Raw genomic sequence first — 23,052 nt, forward strand, 5'->3', positions numbered from 1 at the left:
CTATGACCTCAGAACAGAAAGATTTCTTCCCCTTACTCAACACCCACCAATCCTAGAGGATTTCTTGTCTTTGACAGACATGGCCTTGAATCTTGTGACATGGGTAAGACTATATTACATTTTTTTAAAAGTCAGGGGGCAAAAGAGAAGGCAATAGAGAAAAACCAAGCCCAATCTGGGGTTTTGTCACAGCTCCATAGTATTCTACTATAAAAGCTGCATATGTCTCACAAAATGGTAACTTATGCCTTTCCATTTGGGAGGTACTGGGCATCCTGGCAGGCAGAAGACACAAGCAGGGGAGAAATGAGAGGTAGGAGGAAGAAAGGAAAATAAAGATGACTCCCCTACCTCCATATTAACAGAAAGAGAGAGATGCATCAATTACAGTGACAGTACGTATCTACTATTAATTATGCCCCAGTTGCCAATAAAAGCCACTGCAAAATTGCCCAGCCCACCTTGCCAGTACTGTAGTCAGGGTCTTGACACCTAGGCACTTGCAATTTAACCTGTGGGAAAAAGAGAGACTTATCCGGCTATCTGAAGCCCAGTTCAGATAAGAACGACACATACTTCCCAGCAGACACCTGTAATTGTTTACCCCACTTTACTCTCTGAAACATGAGATGAATCCCCCTATCTGCACCCCCAAGGATTCAGAACCCTATTAGCTGTGACTGTCACAGTCTGTGAACTCCTCTAGCTCAACAAGGCTCACTTGGAATTTATGATTCAAAAATAGTTGTTCCTAGTCCTCAAACCAAGTGACATATCTCTCCATCTGAGAAGGGTTTTTAGTTGTTTTTTTGTTTTTTTGTTTTTTTAAGATAAACTGGTTGCCCTTTTTTGTTGTTTGTTTGTTTTTATTTGTTTGGAGGGAGGTTTTATTCAGCCTGTGGTAGGCAAAGATGTCCATGTCCTAATCCCCAGAAACTGTGAATATGTTATCACAGAGCAAAGGAGTATTCAGGTTGCAGATGACATTAAGATTGCGAGTCAGCCTGGTCAGCGTGGTTCAGTGGTTGAACGTCGACCTATGGACCAGGAGATCACAGTTTGATCTGAGTTGTGGCATATGCCTGGTTGCAGGCTCGATCCCTAGTATGGGGCGTGCGGGAGACAGCCCATCAATGATTCTCTCTCATCATCTGTTTCTATCTCTCTCTCCCTCCCTTCCTCTCTGAAATCAATACAAAATACATGTATTTTTTCAAAAGTTTGCTAATCAACTGACCTTAAGGAGATTATTCTGGATTATCCAGTAATCACAAGAGTCTTTAAAAGTGAAAACAGCCCTGGCTGAGTGGCTCAGTTGGGTGAAGTATCGTCCATTCACCAGAAAGGTTGCAGGTTCCATTCTTAGTCAGAGCACATACCTAGGTTTCGGGTTTGATCCCCAGTCAGGGTGCATATGAGGAACAACCAATCCATATTTCTCTATCCTTTCTCTCTCTCTCTCTCTCTCTCTCTCTCTCTCTCTCTCTCTCTCAAGTCAATAAAAATATATCCTTGGTTGAGTATTTTTTAACAAAAAGTGAAATCAGAAAGCAAAAGACTCAGTGTTGTGAGAAAGACTGACCTGGTTACTGCTGGCTTTTGAAGATCATGAGTCAAGAAAGCTGGAAACGGCTTCTCTCCTAAGGCCTTTAGATAGTAAGTACCAACACCCTGATTTTTGGCCAGTGAGACCTGCATTAGACATCTGACCTCCAGAACTGTAAGATAAACATTTGAGTTGTTTTAAACCACTGTTTGTGATTATTTTGCTAAGGCAGTTGCAGAAAACTTACACCAGTCACAAGCAAAACAAATTGCTAAAGTAAAATTTTTTTTCAGTCTCACTTAGATCGAATGGTTGTTTTACTAGGAGGGGTTGCACAGAAATATAAGAATGTTTTGGACCTGGCATGTAAGACTACTGTTGCAGAGTCTAAGCCTGCTATTGCAGTCATTAGAAGTGGTCACAGAAACAGGAGTCTTAAATTTCTCATTGACTGTGCACACTGTGTTGTGTTAGTAACTTGCATCCACTGCAGACATTTATGTCAGTTAGTGAAGAAACTGGAAAATATAGGCTTGTTTATTTCAATGGAAAAATAAACACACTTAACTTCTGCTGACACTCTGAGAGCATGAAGCCTGTTCTCAGCTTTAAGTCTGAGAGTTCAGAGACATTTTGGGCAAGGCCAGAAAAAAAAGAAAAACGTCCTTTAATGTCCATGTAGATCACAAGGGCCTGGCTTTTTAAAGCTTGTTCTTCATGGAGTAAGTTAGATGAAATCCCATTAATCTAGTCTAGAAAGCTAAAGAGCAAAGTCCATCCTCCAGGGATGGGAATACATGATTCCAAAGAGGTTAGCCATTTAAAGCTAAGGCGGTGCTGTGGAGAACTGGTAAGCGTAAAGAGATGGACTCCTCTTACTTGAAAGTTCTGGGGGATGTTCTTCCCTTTCCCACTTCCTTTAAGAGCCTGCGAATGGAGCCTGACAGATGAACGTGGATGTTAAGAGGTAGATGCTGCCAATGATGCACTTGCTGAGCTTCCATTAACACTTCAGGGAATTATGTGCAACTATCAGTGGGAGAATATATCCCTAATACTCCATTTAAATTTTTTTCAATTAACAATTATGTTTAGTCAATCCCCTGCAGGATATGTTAGTGAGATTGCTGGCTCCCTGATGCAAGATTCTTTGCAGTTAGCCGAGCTAATGCTGATGACCTGCTTTCACTCGACAACGCACTGTTAGATGTAGCCAGTGTCTACCTAAATGCATTTGTGAATTAAATCTTGTCTGGGAAGGCTTGCTCATTCAACCTAGGGATTAGAAATTATATTGACCCAAGGAGCAAGACTTGCTATATTTAGTCTGGGATCAGTGCCAAACATGCACAGCCAGACCAAGGAATGAGGGGGCCCGGACATCATTTTTTCCCAATGATTTATAAAGCATCTAAGGTTAACAATTATGCCCCATCATTTGAACAATACAATTCCCAGGTTTCAAATTATTTAAAATTTTTTGTGGGGAACCTCATTTTCACATCAATGATATTCAGTGCTGAAAGGGAAAGGAAGGGACTAAAAGAGGAAAGAATCAGCTTTTAGCAAGGACCAACTGGTACTTTTATTCCCGTGTTGTAATGGGGAAACCAGTCCACAGAGAGGCTAATTATGTAAATTACAGAAAAGTACAGTTGCATTGGTAGCAGGATTAGTACCCTAGCCCAAACCTGACTCCAGAAACCATGCTCTTATCTTGTTACTATTCAGCCATCTTTGTGGGAGAGAAAAGGGGTGTATATGTTTCATTTCAGTTGGAGAAGTGAGACCATTATAATAATGAAATGAGTTCAGACTCTCCCAAGAAAACCTGAATAATAGCTTCTGACTCAAGCTTCCATCCCTTTTTAGACAATCATTTTCCTCCTCTCTGCCTTTCCTTCCTAATAAAAGCACGAATGAAATTAAACATTAAAACTCCAAGAGGAAAAAATCTCCAGGAGGGCACAGATGGTCATTTATCTTTGTATCTCCAGTGCCTTGTGCATTACCTGGCTCAGATTAGGTGCTTGTCACTGATTTGTCATAGGTACTGAAGAATGAATTAAGATTGTTTTATTTATAATGCTTATTGAAGCTGCTGTTTCACTTTCAAAGGTAGGAGAGTATTTTGTTATTATTTTAATCCAGCTGTTTTGAATATGTTAAATATTCCAAATTTCTGAAATGTGTTACTAAAGAATGATTCTGGACATGGATCTATTTTTCTCTCTTATTGTACACACACACACATATACATATACATATATATTTAGTATTATATTGTTATCATGCTTCTAAAAATGATTTGAAATAGCTGATATTCAGAGCTGTACGCACTCTGAGATCCCCAGTAGCAATCTTGGGAAGGGTCTTCTAAATTTTCATTAATTAAAAATAAGATCACTAAAAATGAGGGCATTCATAGGTCTCTCTAAAATGTAAGCAACTCTTGGACAGGATTTATAAATTGTCCAACTGTAATGTAAAATAGTTAGAGAAGCTTGGGTACATAGGGATGGTGTTACCATTAACAAGAAATTAAGAAAAAAAAAGTTCATATGTAAAATCTGGCTACATTTGAAGCAGTGGTTATAACTATTGTCTATACAACCCCAGCAGCAGTCAAAATTTTCCAAAAGTAATATGTAATGATGCTCTGAGAATTCTTCTCAAGATGTACACCTAATGTTTCCCACATTAGACTTTTCTTTAGAAGAAAGTGTAGCATTGTAAATGTCTTTCTAGCAAAAAAAAACACAACAAATTTTAGAAATGTTCTTATATAGCATTTCATGAAATGCCTTGTTTCCAAGTGAAAAAATATCCTAAGAACTTGTAATTATGTATGTTTTGCTACATTTCCAGAACTTTATTTTTATTAAAAGTGGGATGTTTTCTATAAAAGACCTTAGTTCATATCCTAAAGAATAAAGATTTTATCACCTTTGGAGGATGAATTGATATAATGAAAATGTCAATACACATAGGTCATACATGAGCTGTGTTTGGATTGATTATGTGTTCTAATAGCCTGAAATCTAAATGAAGAGGTTTTTTAATAAGTAGGTAATAAGACTATAGAGATCCTTGTATGGCATAAAAATACATGGGGAGGTGTGTTGTAATGTGAATAAGACTAATTGATCATCTTATTGGAGAAACACTTATCTCAAGATGAAAAATGGCCACATTGTTATTTGACATTTGGCTTGTCGATGGCTTGACCAGAAGAAACCTTAGTCAAACACTCCAGAGACACAAGCAGTTCAAGAGAGCAGTTGCTTGCCAAAGGTCACTGATAGAATAATAAGATTTTTCTTTGCAATCTTAAGAAAGTCATCTGATGCTGCTTATATCCCAGTGGGGGGGGGGGGTAAATTTAGGAACAAAAGTCACACTTTTATTAAAAATAATACCATTCATGTAACAACCAATATGACAGGACAAACTCCAAAATCTTTCCATCATAGAATCCCTAAATGGCATACTTAGGCATATAACCTATACTTTGCTCATTTGATATACATCAAAAGCCTTTAATTCTTTTTGAGAAAACATAAGCTAAGAAAATATCCAAGTTGAATCACTAGTTTTCTAGCTTGAAAATCATTCAAATGAATAGAATTCTCAAGATAAGTTTTTGCTCTAGCTGGTTTGGCTCAGTGGATAGAGCGTCGGCCTGGGTACTGAAGGGTCCCGGGTTTGATTCTAGTCAAGGGCACATACCTGGGTTGTGGGCTCGATCCCCAGTAAGGGGCGTTCGGGAGGCAGCCAATCAATGATTCTCTCTCATCATTGATGTTTCTATCTCTCCCTTCCTCTCTGAAATCAATAAAAATATATATTTTTTTAAAACATAAGTTTAGACTCCATATTTGTTTTTCTATTTCCATAATAAAAAGAGACTTTAGGTAGGCTTAAAAGTATTTTTTAAAAGAAACAAAGAAAAAGATCCAAAGGGCCTCTCTTCTCTACCATGGAGTTAAGCTTTTCAAATAAAGGGTAGATGGATGTTCTTAGCCTTTCTATGCACCTTTGCTAATTTCAGCATTTGCTATCCCCTGAAGCTGCTCACATTAAGAACTTTGCTTTTTTTAATTGTCTGGGATTTTAATACCAATTAGCAAATACCACATGATTGAATTATTTTAAACAAGGTATTGGTAACAATGCTAAGACTACTGGTGGACATGAGGTTCTTCCAAACCTTGGACTTCTCACTCTTCACCAAGGAAAAGATTTCACAAAACTGCACATTTTAACGCATGTAGTGTCATACCAAGGAGATACAAAGCCTAGGATCATATCTAGGGGAGTTAAAATTTTCCCACTACCACCCACTCCTGAATCTTTGCACAGTGGATTTCAAGTTAAAATATGCAGTATGGGCAGATTTAAAGGAAAAAGAAGTCAAAACAATGAAATGTGAAGTCTGAACTGCATTCAGGGGAAAGGCGACAGCAATTCCATTGCCCTTTATCTTGATAAGAGTTGGCAGGACATGAGTTTCAGCCTACCCTGACCCTCCTCCCACACAACAAATACACACTCCTTCCTTCCTATCTTGTTCACTCTAGCAAAAAAAAGGCTCTCCAGGCAACATTGCCCCAATTCATGCAGCGTCTGTGGACTGTTCTGAAAATTATCTGCTGGTGCTTGTGAGTACCTAAATTGACCACCAACCTTTTTCCTGCCCGCAGCAATGTGAAGTAAATTTTGAGTTCTCTTAGAACAGCCTTATCTTTTTTATAATGGAATTATTTATTAGTAGGCTCTAACAAGCAGTGCGGTTTGAATCAAAGGTTGAACTAATAACCAAATCACTGTGAGACTCAAATTTTCACTAGCATTTTCTTCATCCACGTGCGTAGGTCATCCCCACATAGCTTGAAGAGTATGGAAGAAGCTCAAAAACATCTCACTTGTCTTCTTCAGGAATTCATGCTTTTAAGTCCCAAAGGAAAATGTATGGACCTCCGAAATACCCTTTCTTACGTAGCTACCTGTTCCATGAATTCAGTATAATTAGTTTTTTGTCAACATTGTTTTTACAAGATTCTCTGCAGATCAAGATTTTATTTGCAGCCAGAGATTGTCAAAACCTCATAGCTTCTTATAGTCCATATATGGGAGATAGCTACAGGGTCCTCCAGAAAGCCACTCCAGAAAGAGTCTGGGGAGCCAGCAATGTTTGGGAAGCTGAAATATAACTTGAAACCAAAAGTGTCATGAAGAACCAAGCTCAATTGCTGATCTATAGAAAGATTGTAGCATCCAATCCTCTATCTGAGTTTGAGGATGAGTTGCATCCCAATAGAACCATTCAAGTGCTTGAACAGTTTTATCATTGTCCCCTCTGAATCACAAGCCTTAAGCTAAAAATGGCAAACCAGAGCTCCCAGAAGGCACCCTGTCCACCAGCACGACCTTTGTCACTGACTTCTGTGATGTTTCTGACTACTCTTTAGAAGGAAGTCCATGTATATAATTCCAAAGAGCTCTCTCTCTCTCTTTCTCTTTTTTCCTACTTTTTAAGGTTCGTAATAGTCACATTACTTAATAATTGAGTCTTCAATAATGGATATCTTATTAGAAATAAAGACATGTTTAAATTTGTCTCAGATCTTCATGCTGCTGAATCAGGTGAAAATCCTGAACCTATCATGTCCTAGCCGTGTGATCTGAAAAATTATTTAACCTCTCCCAGCCTACTTTTTTGTTCATTTGTAAATGGAGCCAATAATACATGCCTCACTGGATATACTACAGGATTAAAGAACATATAGAGTAACTAGACTATCATAGGCAGTAAGAGATGTTAAATTCTTTTTAAAAACATCTAAATTTATTTACATAAAAACTTGTAGATAGATGTATTTTTCTTTTTTTCTTCTTTCTTAATCCTCACCTGAGGATATTTCTTCCATTGCTTTTCAGAGAGTGGAAGGGAGGGAGGAAGAGGAAGAGAGAGGGAAACATCTATGTGAGAGAGACACATTGACTGGTTGCCTCCTGCACTCACCCCAACCGGGGGGTGGGAGGAGGTAGGGAGCGAACCCACAACCCAGGCACATGCCCTTGACTGGAATCAAACCCTCCACCCTTTGATGTGTGGGTCGGCGCTCCAACCACTGAGCTACACCAGCCAGGGTGATGTATTTTTCTTTTGTCAGTAAAGTCTTTTATGTTAAATCATCTCTTTTTTACCATTTCAAAAAAAAAGAACTGATCAAGCTTGTTTAAAATTTTCATATTAAGGATTGATTTAAAACATTCATATACATACAATATTTCATCCTGCTTCTCCTGTTTAGTTAGCTTTGTATTTTAAAGAAACATTTCACATAATTACATAGTCTTTATAATATCTATGTGTGCACATGAAATTTCCATAGAGTGATGTATAATTACTTAGTTTTCTTATTGGATATATCATTTGTTTCCAGTTCTTCAATATTATCATCAATAATGTTGTGTAGGAGAGAAAACTTTGTGCCCAAGAGCTTTTTCTAATTTGTTAATCATTAATTTCTTAAGTTATAGTTCTAAAGATGGTATTAGTGAGTCAAAGAATGTGGACACATTTTTATAATTTTGATCTGTTTTATTGATTTTAAGTGGAAGAGGAAAGTTACTCTCTAAGGTCCAGTTATCAGAAGTCAAAATATGGAGATTTGGACAGTGGGAAAAGGAATCTTTTAGGCAGAAAAAAATGCCTTAAAAATAAACAGAAACAAGAGCTTTTTAAGACTAAAAGACAAAAGGAAGCTAATCTAACTGAAGTACAAGTAGAGGTGTTTGGGGCAATAGTGGGAAACCAGGCAGGATGAGTTAAGTAGATTTTTTTAAAGGTGGCTCTTAAAAGTGAGATAAAATAGTTTTTCTAGAGCCCAGGCCAGTAGCACAATTTGGGGGGTGGGGGGAGTAGGGGTGGAGATGGTTTATGAAGTATCACTGGTGACAGGATTGAGGCTGAATTAGATGGAAAAGACACTGGAGTCATGGGAAATAGCTATAATCAATTGAAAGTGAATCCAAACACCTGAAGAGAAAAATGAATAAAGAGATTTACAAAGGGGTTAGTGTAGGACAGTGGTCGACAACCCGCGGCTCATGAGCCACATGCGGCTCTTTGGCCCCTTGAGTGTGGCTCTTTCACAAAATACCACGGCCTGGGTGAGTCTATTTTGAAGAAGTGGCGTTAGAAGAAGTTTAAAAAATTTGGCTCTCAAAAGAAATTTCAATCGTTGTACTGTTGATATTTGGCTCTGTTGACTAATGAGTTTGCCGACCACTGGTATAGGAAAAGGAAGAAAATTCCATTTCCCAAGAGTTTTCACCTGAGAGCCTGGAATTGAAGAGAACTGAGTGTCACTAAAGTGACAGCGGTCAGGTCACTGGAAAGGGGATATTGATTTCAAGTTGAGAGCAAGATGGACATTCAGGTAGAAAGGCCAAGTATAGGCAATTGGGAACCCTTACATTCTTCAGGACTTTAGTGGATTAAGTTGGATACATATAAAACAAAAAGTTCAACCCGGCAGGAATGGCTAAGTGGTTGAACACTGACCCATGAACCAAGAGATCACCCGTTCAATTCCTGGTCCGTACACATCCCCGGGTTGCAGGCTTAATCCCCAGTAGGGAGCGTGCAGGAGGCAGCTGATACATGTTTCTCTCTTATGGCTGCTTCTGTCTCTCTATCCCTCTCCCTTTCTCTCTCTCTAAAATCAATTTTAAAAACATATTTAAAATGCGCAGTGGAGACCCTGAAACTCAGAAAATCTTCTCTGAAGAGCAGTATGAATAGCTTTCACGAAATGATACAATAGTGAAAATTTGGCAGGCCTCACACCTGCAAAAACTTACAGATGAGCCCCAATGTCCACACCAAACAGTCAGAATTCTGGATTCATCTTTTAACTACAGAAAATTAGACAAGAAGAATCTAATAATCCCCTGTGTCATCCAGAACCACTGAACACATACCCTATATTCTAAATATAACTCTTTGCATTTTTCCTTAGAGAAACATTAATCACATGTGTGGGCCATATGTTATAGTCTAATATCTCCCCAATCAGCAAGGAATTTCCTTGGATTTTTCATAGGATCCCCTAGGAACAAGAAATAGACAGCAGGAGGATCCAGTTTGAAGTAATCATCTTAGATTGAATTAAATATAATCATATACGTAATGGTACCAGAATCTAATATATAAATTGGGATGTATTAAGTGTCCCTGAATTTGTGGGTTTTATCCTTATTGTTTTACCCTCACCCAAGGATACATTCATTGATTTTAGAGAGGGGGGAAAAGAGAGACAGACAGACAGACAGAGAGAAACATCCATGTGAGAGAGTAACGTCAATTGGCCATCTCCAGTCTGCACTTCAACCGGGGATCAAACCTGCAATCTTTTGGTGTATGGGATGATGTTCCAACCAACTAAGCCACTTGACCAGGGCTTATCTATTTTCAATTATTTCTTTTAAACTTATGGGGGAAATCTCTCATCAAAATATTTTATAATTCAAGAATCATAAATAAGACCATTGATGTAAGGCCATAGTTAGTCACCTCAAAAATACTCTATTTTCACAATGGAATACTATGCGCTGTAACAAAGGAATTCTTACCCTTTAAGACAGCATGGATGGACCTGGAGATTATTATGCTAAATGAAATATGCCAGACAGAGAAAGACAAATATCATATGATCTCTCTTATATGTGGAATCTAATAAACAAAATAGGTCCACATGCATGGATGCATAGAACAGACTGACATACCTCAGAGGGGAGTGGATGGGAAGAGATTAACCAAAGAACATATATGCATATATGCATAGCCCATGGACCCAGACAACAATGTGGTGAAGGCCTGAGAAGGAGTGGGGTCTGGGTGGAAGCAGGCAAAGCGGGGGAAGTGAGGGACATCTTTAACACTCTCAACAATACATTTTTTTAAAAACAACAACACTTTATCTTCAAGTTGAGTAGGAAATGCACCAGAATAACTCATAGAGCCACGACCACTTGTGGCTCAAAGGTCCCCCAGCGCAATCTTTCTGCTGAGCATTCCCTCTGCCTGCAGAGGAGGAAAGCTTTGGAAATTGCAGTTGTTGAGTCCCTCTAAAGCCCTGCATCGGAATCAAACCAGGAGCATGCAGGGTACATCCATCTCCCAAGAGTTCTGAGCCACAAGTTTTTAGCCTCAGATCTCCAAGGCCTTTGGAGCACAGAAAATGCCCTGGCCCAGGGCCTCCTTCTGTCTCAAGGTCAGTGGAGCTGGAGTGAAGGGATACGGAAGGGAGAGGGGTGAAGAAGCATACAAGGAAGCACTTCCTTGCCCATTACCAGAGGTTATTTTGATTCTTTTAAATTGATAGTTTACAGAATTATATTTTTTGTTCTTTTCTGTAACTCCAGTAAATATGTTCATTGCAATTAAATAAGATTTTGCAGTCCATTACCTTATAATGGATGTAGCCTTTGGGTATTTTTGAAAACTAAAATTAAAAGAAAAATGAGCAAGTAAATATGTTGATTAATGCATCTATGAGGATCTTTATACTATCTTTTAAACAGACTAATGAACATTTTGAAGCAAAATAATAACATGAAAATAAGTATACTATGTCTTTGTAATGATAAACCTGTTTTTCGAAACAGCCACCAATGAGTGAATAGTCAAACCCATTCCAAAGCTGAAGACAGTGAGACAGGAAGAGACCAACTTGCTGTCTCACACAAGACAGCAAGTAGGAGCAGCAGCTGCTATCAAAAACTGCTGACTCAGCCAGGTGACAGGAATTACCAGGATATTTGTCAAAAAGTGTCAAAGTTGTAGCCAATTTGCTTTAAAAAGGAATGGCTTTATTTCTTTTCACCAGTCTGTACCTTCCTCCAGAGGCGTGCCTTCCTGATTCAGGCTGCGTTTCAAGCCCTCTGTTAGGGCAGGGAAAGGCAGGCGAAGCTTGCTTGCGTGTCTTCCTGCTCCCCCGCCCAGGGCCAGTTTAAGGCCTTACTCCAGATCCCACCCCACCTCCATGTTTCTCCTATTTTGGGTTAACTCGCAACTAGAATTGGAGCTGAAGAGGGCTATGGCAGCCAGTCTCTGAGATCCTCACTTCCTGGTCTTCAGCCTCCCACACTGTGTGAGAAATGGCTGAGTGTTTCAATTTCAAATGATGGATTAGGAAACAGAAGCATGGCGAAAATGAGACTTAATAAACACTCTCAAGAGAGCTATTTATTTAGACCCTCCTCCAGTTCCTCATTGGCTGAGTACTATTTCATCACCTATTTCCTAATAGGTCCCCTAGGTCTTGCTGTCTCCCATTGGGTTATTTTTAAAAAATGGACTGGGGCCTTCTCTAGTCGCCTCCAGAATCTTCCTAGGACATGAGCTATCAGCCACGTGTACAGCTCTCATCCTCTCTCCTCACCCTCTCATCCTGTTTGCTCTGGGGAAATTCAGCAGCAGTTTCCTGGCCACATGCTGTTTCTTTTCTATGAAGATAAATCAGAGGCATATTTCTTACAACTGAATCACAGAACATTCTGTCGTGATAGTATGTCATTTCAGAGGTTAGATCAGAAAGGCATTGTGGCTTCCACCTTTTTTTATTATTATTATTTCTTGTTTTGGAGGACTCAGTAGCTATGTCGTGAGGGCATTCAAGCAGCTGCATAGAGAAGCCCACATGGAGATGAGTGAGCCATGTGAGTGAACCACCTTGGAAGTGACCACCTTGGGAGTGACTCTCCAGGCCCAGTCAAGCCATCAGATTGCTGCAGCCTGGGTGACATCTGGCTCAGAGATCCTGGGCCAGAACTACCCAGCCCAAGCCACTCCAGAATTCCAGACCCACAGAAACTGTGAAGTTTAATAAGTGATTATTGTTGTTTTGAGCCACTAAGTCTGGGGGTGATTTGTTGCACTGCAATGGGTAACTAATGCAGGAAGTTAATATATAACCCCTCCTGAGGGGCATTTATACTTTAACCAGAAGTTAAAAGGGGAAAAAAAATGGTGAAATGACAGCCCCTCCATCACCAGGCAGCCCCTCCCCTGCTCTGCCTTCCCAGTGAGCCTGTCCTTCTTTCTCTTGTGGGAAAATAAAATGTAGGGCTTTGGGTATCAAGTTACATTTCCCCCCTCAGGCCTGGGCAGAGAGATTCTTGATTGTCACCTAGTGTTCTCCCTTCATTTTGGTTTCAAGAAAACCAGAGAGCTAATGGGCCTATAAAGGATCTGATTATTGTAGCTCCAACCCTGGCTCTGCATTGAGCGCTCTGTGCAGTATCCCTGGGCCTCAGTTTAAGAGTAAAATGAGGGATAGCTAACATAGGGTTAGTGCTTACTATATACCAAAACCCATCCTTAAATACTTTTATGTTTTATTTAATCCTTACAACAGATAATACCATTTTGCTCATTTCCCTGTAAGAAAACTGAAACACAAAAGAGGTCAAATGACTTGCCCAAGGTCAAACAGTAAGTACTGGAGTCAGAATTTGAATCCAGGTCCTATGATCCCCAAGCCCATGTTCTGAGCCCAAACAGTTAGGATTCTGTGCTGTGAAAAGCTGCTCCTAAACCACCATCCACCTTTAGCCAGGTGGGCTGGCACCATAGAGCCATCTTAGGTCTCACCTGTCCTGGCCACAAGTCTCACCTCCTCCTCCATCAGCTTGCTGCTCTCTTGAAGTTTCTGTTTTCACACTGACTTGAACTCATTAGGGTCTATATAAAATAATTCCTGGTTAAAATGTAAACATGTTGCCCTGATCGGTTTGGCTCAGTGGATAGAGCATCGGACTGCGGGCTAAAGGGTCCCAGGTTCGATTCCAGTCAAGGGCATGTACCTTGGTTGCGGGTACATCCTCAGTAGGGGGTGTGCAGGAGGTAGCTGATCAATGTTTCTCTCTCATCGATGTTTCTGTCTATTCCTCTCCCTTCCTCTCTGTAAAAAAATCAATAAAATATATATATTTTTTAAATGTAAACATGTTATCTGCAAAATGCACAACAACCTTTTGTCATCAACCCTGGCCTAGTAGTGAAGAACAGGGCCCAAAAGGAATAGGAAACAGGGCAGATACATTTGAATCCGGCTGGAATTTGGAAAAGACCTAAACATGTAGCATTTCTGCGTGTTGGAAGGTCACTTGAGCAGTGGAGGAGTGTGAAGTAGGTGAGCAGAGAGTACCACCCCGTACACAACCCCCACTCACACCCCAGACACCGAGAGAAAATGTTAACTTCAATTATCCAGAAGTGTGCAATCAGAAAACCCAGAAATATGCTTTTTTAATTTAAGCATATACATAATTTAGTGTCATTTTGAACAATATAATTTTATCATAAATTACTTATAATGAAGGTGAGGTACAGCAAAATCATTTATATTGAAAACATTATGCTAATGAAATAAGCCAGATACAAAAGGCCAAATATTATATGATTCCGTTTACTTGAAGTATTTAGAATAGTTCAATTTATAGAGCTAGAAAGTAGGAGAGTGGTTACCAGTGTCTGAGCCGGGGGAATGGGTGTTTAACGTGTGCATAATTTCAGTTTGGAAAGATGAATGTGTTTCATGCCACTGAATGGTACATTTAACAATAGGTAAAATGGTAAGCTTGAATTTATGTACATTTTACCATGATTTTTTTTTATCATTTCTCTTTCTAGAGCTCTAACGTCTATATCTGGTCTTATCATCTCTTTTGCATTAGTTACTAACCCCTTCACATTTTTCCTCCAAAGTGTCTGTTTTATGTTTGATGTTTCTTCGTTGCCTCAAGCCTTCATCATCTCTCATCAAGTCTATTGAAATGAATCCTTAAGTGGCCTCTCTGACTACTGCCTCTTTCCATCTACTAATCCATCTTAAAACACTGCTTTCTAGGTCATCTCAGTGTTTAATACTTTCAGTGTCTCTCATTCTTGCCTCTAGAAGAAGCTTAAGATATATTAAAACAGTCTTATCTCCCGTTCAGAGGGAAACCCAGTACTAGATGTAGTGGTGGACACATGTTTTTAACATGCATTATTTCACTTTTTGATTGTGAAATACAGCATACATCCAGAGCAGTACATGAACTTTTGGGTGAGGCTTAAAAAAACCATCACAGGAGACCACTTGTGCAACCAGGTTAAGTTAAAACATTGCCACTTAGTAATTTAGAGCTGACTTAATCCACTCCTGACTGGAAGGTGTGGGTTGACCTACAGGGTGGGCAATGGCAGAAAACCCTCAGAAGAAGAAAATACAGAGACAAATGTCTCTTCCTTTATCATTTAACCCAAGCATGGGAGGCAGCACCCTCTAGAAGGATCAGAGTGAGGCACATACACAACTCTTTTTTTTTAATCTCCTCAGGAATTATGGCATATAAAATCAGCACAACACTAAACATAGCAAAAATGGATATGGTAGGGAACCCAGAGTTAGGAAGATGAATATATCCTGCTCCTGCCCTGGAGAAAACAGACACGGATGCAGATCATTGCAATAAACAGCAATCATTCTATAAGAAAGATGTGTACAAAGTGCAATGTGGAGCACAAAAGGACTTGGAAACAGAAGGAAATAAAAGTAACCAAACTATGAAACAAAGCAAGAAGCAACTGAAGGAAAAAACAGACTCCACTTCTTCATTGCCAGAGTCTGTGGAGCAACTTAGAGGGAATTACCAGTGGAAGTTTTGGAATCCCCTTCTCCAGAGATCTTTTGATTGACTCTGAAGGCTTATGCAGTCAATGGGCTGCCAAGTTTGTTAAAGCAACTGGGTGTGCGCCAGGCTGCCACTTCATTTTGTGCTGTGTAGACACAGTCCTAAGCATGTGAAGCTCCCATTAAGCACTTAACGTTATTTTTGGACTTGTCCAATCTCCCTTACTACTGAGTTTATAAGTTCCTTGAGGGCAGTGCATCACACAGGGTTTGAGAGACAAACACTGTTCCCCTCAAGCTAGTTTAAACAGGAAAAAAAAAAAGAAAAGGTTAATTTTAGTTTTCTTCAGGGCTGTGGAGCTACCTAGGCTTGGCGGTGGCTCCACAGCCCTGAATGTAAGCCAGGGACAGGCCCAAGCTGACATCACCACCATGGGCACAAGACCCAGAAAAAGTGGAGAAGGGCTGTTAGAGGAAGGAGTGGATACAGGGCAGGCCAAAACAAGCAAGCAGCCTTGGAATAGATGCTCCACAGAGTTTTAATAATTTCAGCCAAATGAAGATACCTAATACAGTTACAATTACACATTTATTTTAACTTGTTGTTTTTTTTTCTCACACAGACCTAAAAGTACCAAGTTGCTCATGAAATAAAACCAGTAAAAGAATTAACACTTTCTCATTGTGGTTATCTAACCCTTAATTAGCCTCTTAGAGGCTAATTAAACCTGTCTTGTATTATTGTTGTTGTTCTTTTTTTGGTGTGTTTATCTCACAGATCACTGAAATTTTATGTCTTCCTACAACTGAAAGATAGAAATCAAAGAAAGAATGTTTTGGTGTTGCTCTCCAGAAAAAATGCAAAGCTTATTAAGAATACACATTCTTGCCTGGCCAGTGTGGTCCAGTGGTTGAGCATTGACCTATGAACCAGGAGGTCAGGACTCAATTCCAGGTCAGGGCACATGCTGGGGTTGTGGGCTTGATCCCCAGTAGAGGGCATGCAGGAGGCAGCCAATCAATGATTCTCTCTCACTGATGTTTCTATTTCTCTCTCCCTCTCCCTTTCTCTCTGAAATTAATAAAAATATTTAAAAAGAATACATGGTCTTATAAAAAGTTTGATTGTATCTGTAAAAACTTGCTTTCACCATTAAAAGCAGCATTTCTTTTGTTTTATAAGTAATGCAAAAAATGGTACTCAGAAGTCTAGTTTTCCATATTTCATGGCTCTCCACTTCACTTAAGCAAAAGGTATTCTTTTCCTATTCTTTTGCTAATTGTGAATTCTGCTTCTATCAGCACAATTTGGAGCTTGTTTCCAATTGGTAGGATGAAAATTGAACATATGTGACAACCAAGTGCTGAATTCCCTGTTGAAGAAATGAATGATAGACCTTATCTATCATTTATTTGACTCATGTGTACATCCATGTATATTATAGACATTTTTATTTAATTATTCAGGAATTGGCACATGAGATGCATTATCTAATTCCTCTAAGGTCTCCAACTGGCAAAAATAAATGCAATGACTGTGACTACCAAATATATTTTTTCCTTTTTCACGTATTTTAAAATAATGACTTTATTACCTCTACATTTAATGTTTTATTATTTAAAAATTTTTAAACAATGTAGAAGGAAAGTACTACAATGAAAAAACATCAACAAAATCTTACTATGAAAAAATAATCAACATTAGGTGAACATATTTCTTGACATCTCTCTCAGTGTAGACACAGATATGAAGAGTGATGAATAATACATGGAGAGATAGTTTGGTACACAGCAATAATTTTTTAAAACGGTACATTCCATGCATATTATTTTTAAAATAAAAATATTAAATTTAATAAAAGAGAGAAACAGATGAAACTAACAGACAGCGGTTTCTTCTTCACTAAGAGAGTAGCTTTAACAGAGCCCTCTGACATTAAAAGGGAAAAATATTTTAAAAGTTTGAATTTTTTAGCAACCCAAATGTGGTTTTGAATTTTATTAAAATGTCTCTAATACTACATTAATCTTAATTAAGAAAGCTTTAAGCTAACTCTACTTATCCTGAATTCAAAATAATTGTTTTATAACTAAAATTGGAAGGGGCAGAAATGGGAAATATGAACTTTTATTTACAACTAGAGACCCGGTGCACGAATTCATGCATGGGTGGGGTCCCTCAGGGTGGCCTGCGGGGATCAGGTCCCAGCTCGTGCCCCCAAGCTTGCAGTCCCAGCTCGTGCCCCCAGCCTCACAGCCCCACACAGCCCCACCTGGCACCCCGCAGAGGTCTGGTGCCGCCCTCTCACCTGCTCCACCATCCTACCTGCAGGGCAATTGATCGGTCTGGTCCTTTGGCCCCCACTTGCACCCACCTTGGCCTGGCACCACCTGCTCATCTGCTCTACCATCCCGCCGTGGTCCCGCTCTCATTGGGGCCCATTGGGGCTGGCAGTACCTCCACTGCTGCCTGCTGCCAGAGCTGCATTGCCGCCCATGTCCTGTGCCACTAGAGGCCCGGTGCACAAAATTCATGCATGGGGGGGGAGTGTCCCTCAGCCCAGCCTGCACCCTCTCCAATCTGGGACCCCTCAAGGGATCCCTGTGGGATCAGGCCTAAACCGGCAGTCAGACATCCCTCTCACAATCCAGGACTGCTGGCTCCTAACCACTCGCCTGCCTGCCTGATAGCCCCCTAACCGCTCCCCTGCAAACATGATTGTCCCCAACTGCCCTCCCCTGCCAGCCTGATCGCCCCCAACTGCCTTCCCCTGCAGGGCGGAGGGGACTGGGGGACTCCGGCTGGATGAGGCGGGGCTGAGGGGACTGGGGGACTGAGGCTGGATGCTGCAGGGACTGGGTGAGGCGGGGCTGAGGGGACTGGGGGACTCGGGCTGGATGAGGCATGTGGCACCTGCTGCCCCCCGGTAGGGCTGAGGGGACTGGGGGACTCCAGCTGGATGAGGTGGGGCTGAGGGGACTGGGGGCCGCCATCTTGTGGCTGTGAGCACTGCCATCTTGTGAGGGTGTGGCAGTCAATTAGCATATTACCTCTTTATTGGCTGTGGGTGCCGCCATCTTTGTGAGGGTGTGACGGTCAATTAGTATATTCTCTCTTTATTAAATAGGATATCTTTATTTATCTTTGATCATTCAGAATGAAATTTCTTCAGTAAATTGGTGTATTAAAATATGTAACATACAATAGTTTGAGTTTATATGGGACCAGTTAAAAATCCTATGGCATTTTCTTATAAAATATATAAATTTTCAAAATCAAGGGCCAAGCCAAAAATCACAAACCTTCAATAAATGTGGTCTTGGACAGTTCTTGGATAGCATCACCATGTGACAAATTCCAAAGCATATTCAGAGATTCAAGCACAACTGTTTTTGATGTTTACAAAGAAACCATATGCTGGTAGGAAAAAAAGAAAAGATTATTCTGATTGCATGTGGTATTTTATTCACAGTCAAAACAGAAGAATAAATTGGACTTTTTGTCAGGTTAACCCAAGAAAGATTAAATTGCTTTTAAAGTCGATTGAAGAGTTTCAGGGATAAGTAGTATGCTACTTTTGTCTGAATGAGAAATGTTATAGTTTTAATTTGTCCATTGAAGCTTATTTTATTTATTTACATTGACTCTATCTTTTCTATAATTCTTTCATAGTAAAGCCAACACACTTCATGAATTTGAAATTTAGATCAGGTTTAAAACGTAAGAGGAGAAATAAACATTTATATCTGATAGAATAATCACTCATTCAAGCAAGTAAATACTATTTGGACAATTGGTCATAGGCATTGAGGAAAAATAAAATACTTTCTATTTTATTTAGGACTATCCTTTAGCCATTAATTAGACCTCAAAGTGTCCTCTTTGTGGTAAGCACCCCCCCCAAAACACACACACACACACACACACACACACACACACACACACACACACACACACAATTTAACAGCAGGCTTTCATAAACCTACAATGGACATAGTTATAGGTTATGCACAGTTGGGAAAATTCAGGATTCCCCACTTCCAGAGTAGGAAGAGGGGAAATTTTCTTCTTTCCACAGCAATAGAATCAAGAATATGGTTGATCCTATTTTAACTTTGATGTCAACAGAACACAGCAATCAGAGTCTCTGTTTTTGAGAATGATAAATTCAACCCGGGGAAGCACCACAATGTAGGAAACTCGTGGAAATCATCACTGCATTCTAATTTATGACATCTGACCCTCAAAATACCATGCATGCAAATTCACATGTCCTTTTGCATAGGGGAAAAATGAGCAGAAGTACGATGAGTTTCAGTTTTCTGTATTTCCCAGAATGATCCAGTAAACCAGAAGCAGTGTTTAATGATCTGATGCCCCTCCTGTCCTTTATTTCTCCCAGGCTTCTTCTAAGGTCTTGGGCTCTTACTTAATTCAGTGAGTGCTCAACCATCAACTGCCATTTTATTTTCCAATGGCTTGCAAATTTTATCCATAATCCCAGGCCTTTACTTATTCTCTCCAACCTGATTTCCTGTGATTCTTGTTCCTTTCTCGGTATCTCTTTAATTCTAATAGTCTATACCTGGCACTTGGGAAATCAATAAATATTTGTTGTATATATAAGTATTTTTCTCCCTCAGCCCGTATTTCCATCCTAGCTGCTTATTACAACTCTTATAATCTATTCTGTCTTAATAGCAAATTTTTATTAAGCATCAGACATTGCACTATGCAACCTACATGTATTATCTCTGTTTATTCTTGGATGTCAATGAAGTAAGGACATTATTATTCCCATTTTTAAGAGAGGAATTTAGAGCTAAGTAACATAGTGTCACTTGTCCCAGGATGTGCTCCCTAACCTTCCGTATCTGCCACCTAGGTGCACTACTATAACCACTATATTTAATTGTCTCCAAACCTTTCTTGAGAAACCCCACACTGGACCTTGTTTGGTTTCAACAGTCCTCCTCCCGTGATTTTTGTTCCCATAAGGTACATAAGTGACAGTAGCAAGTAACAAATACAGCATATTAAAAAGCCTCAAACAACAACTAAAGTGCATTATAAATTATATTCTGTAAGGATAAAAGGGAACTTTTAGATAACATTCACACTCTTTATTGGTTTACACTGTATTCAATCAAAAGAATGTGCCTTAAAGCATAGGAGGGAAGTCTATAGTTTTCCCTCCTTTACCTCTAGCCTCCTATTTTTATTTTATTGTGTGATCAAGAATAGCTATGTCTACTGTAAATAATGAAATCCAAAGAATACTTAGCAATAAGTCACTATAATGCTCTGCACCTGGTAGAAGAGGTGCTTGATGAGTAGCACTGTACCCTTTAATCTAATAAAACTATATTCAACATTCAGCAAATAGTGCAATATACAAGGTACTCAATGAGAGATAAAATATATACCCATGGAGAGAGAACTAATGGGAAGGAGGAGAGGGAGACAGCAGCAGAGAGGAAGAGAGAGAGAGGGAGGGGAAGAGAGAAAGAAAAAAAAAGGTAATTTAATATGGCAGAAGATTGTAAGTGCTGAGTGAGTATTACAAACAGTAATGCTGTAGCAACTCAGAAGAGTTTGCTTTAGAATTGGATGGTGCAAAAAAGATTTCACAGAGGTGGTAGGACTTGAGCTGTGCTATTAAAGAATGACTTTGAATAGGTAGGGGAAATGTACAAGATAATTGTGAGAGAGCAGAATGGCATGAGAAAAGGTTTCAAGGCAAAAAGTATAAATTTCCTTGGGGAGAGAATGAACAGACTATTCTAACTGGGGTGAAGTTTTTGTATCAATAAATGGTATGAGCCCTGGCTTGTGTGTTCAATGGTTAGAACATAAGCCCAAACTAAAAAGAGTCCTGAGTTCAATTCCCAGTCAATGGCAGAAGCCTGGGTTGCAGGTTCAATTCCTGGCCCTGCTCGGGGTGCATGCAGGAGGCAACCAAACCAATCGATCTGTCTCTCTCACATCAATGTTTCTCGTTCCCCCTTTCTCTCTCTCTCTCCCCCCCCCCCATTTTTCCTCTCTCCCTCCCTCCCTTCCACTCTATCTAAAATCAATGGGGAAATATCCTTGAGTGAGGATTTAAAAAAGAGAGAAAGAAATGGTATGAGATTAACATGGAAAATACAGAGGTTGGGAAACTTGAATCTCAGGCTAAAGACGTTTCTATTGCTCCCATTGGCAACCAGGAACTACAGAAAATTTAAAGTGGAACACAGTGAAGACAGGGCTTTACAATGGAATAGCTGGGAAGGATACCAGAGGCAAGGAGACCAGTGAGGCACCCACTGCATATCTGAATGAGAGATGATAAAGCTGAAGCCAATGGAGAAGGAAAATAAGGCAGCACTTGGGAAAGGAGGAGTAATTTGGTTGTCCTTTATCTCTTTTCTTCAATAAAAGAGAGCATTTATTTTGCAATCCTACATATTTTAAAGGAATAAAAATTCAAAATTATTTCTCTATTTTGAAAGTTGACTACTTTGAAGTATGGAATTAAGGACAAGGAGATTGAGAATCTGAACATGAAGTACTGACACCTATATGAGAAGTTTCTTATTAGACCCTAATTTATCTGGTCAAAGAGAAGTGGTAACTTTGGGGTTGGGTGGGTGGGCAAGAGCATTGTTAGGTTTTTTTGTTCATCAAGTCAAGACCAATGAGAAACATTACCTACCTCACATACAAACACACACATATACTTCCTAAAGCTAGAGAGATGAAATTTTAAAGGCCTCAGATATTACTCCAATAACAACAGTCTCTTGTTGATGATAATCTTACAGAGCTTCAATATTGTTCAATACACTTTTCAGTAATAAACAGCAGAGTAAAGGATTATGGAAGAATACTAAGGTGATAAGAAAACTTAATGACCATCCAGACCAACTCCCCCTTTTTTTATAGGAGAAAATGAGACCAGGGAAGTTATTTTTCCTTTTAATCAGAAAACACAACTGGTGTGAAAATCCATGTTTTCTATCTTAATAGTAATTTTCTTAGTTACACAGTTCTTTACTTCAGTCTCAGTGATTCCATCCTTCTGCGAAATTTTTAGAAGCTAAGAGTGTAGCTGTAGGCTCTCTAACCCTATATTTGTCTTCTGCTTGTATCATTGAGAAGGAAACACGCAGAAAAAGGCCCCCGAGGATGAGAGAGGGCTCCTATTCCAAGGCGGTGAAGTAATTCAGCCAGCCAGTAGCCCAAAGCAGAGTGGGATTTCGATGCTCAGATTGTAGAACAAAGCCCCAACCTGCCCTTGTCTGCGCAATATATATTATTGAATGCACTTGATCGTTCAAACAGTAATTCTAGCTAGAAAGCAATCATTGTTACCGTCTGATAGGCAATGGCTGGGTGGTGGGCATGGAGCAATGGTTTCAGGAAGGGGCAGAGATGGATTTACCATGAACCCAAAGAAACTTAAGCTTCACTAACTTGGGCCCTTCTAGATCCTGGGAGGTGGCCTAACAATTTTGTATTTATGACTTTGTGTGTGTGTGTTTTTTTTTTCTTAAAGAGGACCCCTCAAATTGTAGGTTAGCTTCTACACAACCCCTAAGGATGGGATGTGCTAATAGTCTAGCGCCCTCTAGAAATGCCTCAAAGTGTCTGCAATCTGCTTTATTAGCTATTATAAGTCCAAATGTCCACTCTTTGGCCACCCTGTCCAAATTATATCAATAACACTATTAGAAATGGAAGAGGTGATGTTTTAAATCTTTACAATCTAAGTCAGGGGTGGGGAACCTTTTCTCTGCCAAGGGCCATTGGATATTTATAACATCATTTGT

The sequence above is a fragment of the Plecotus auritus genome, assembly GCF_963455305.1.
Source record: "Plecotus auritus genome assembly, chromosome: 5".
Classification (NCBI taxonomy): Eukaryota; Metazoa; Chordata; class Mammalia; order Chiroptera; family Vespertilionidae; genus Plecotus; species Plecotus auritus.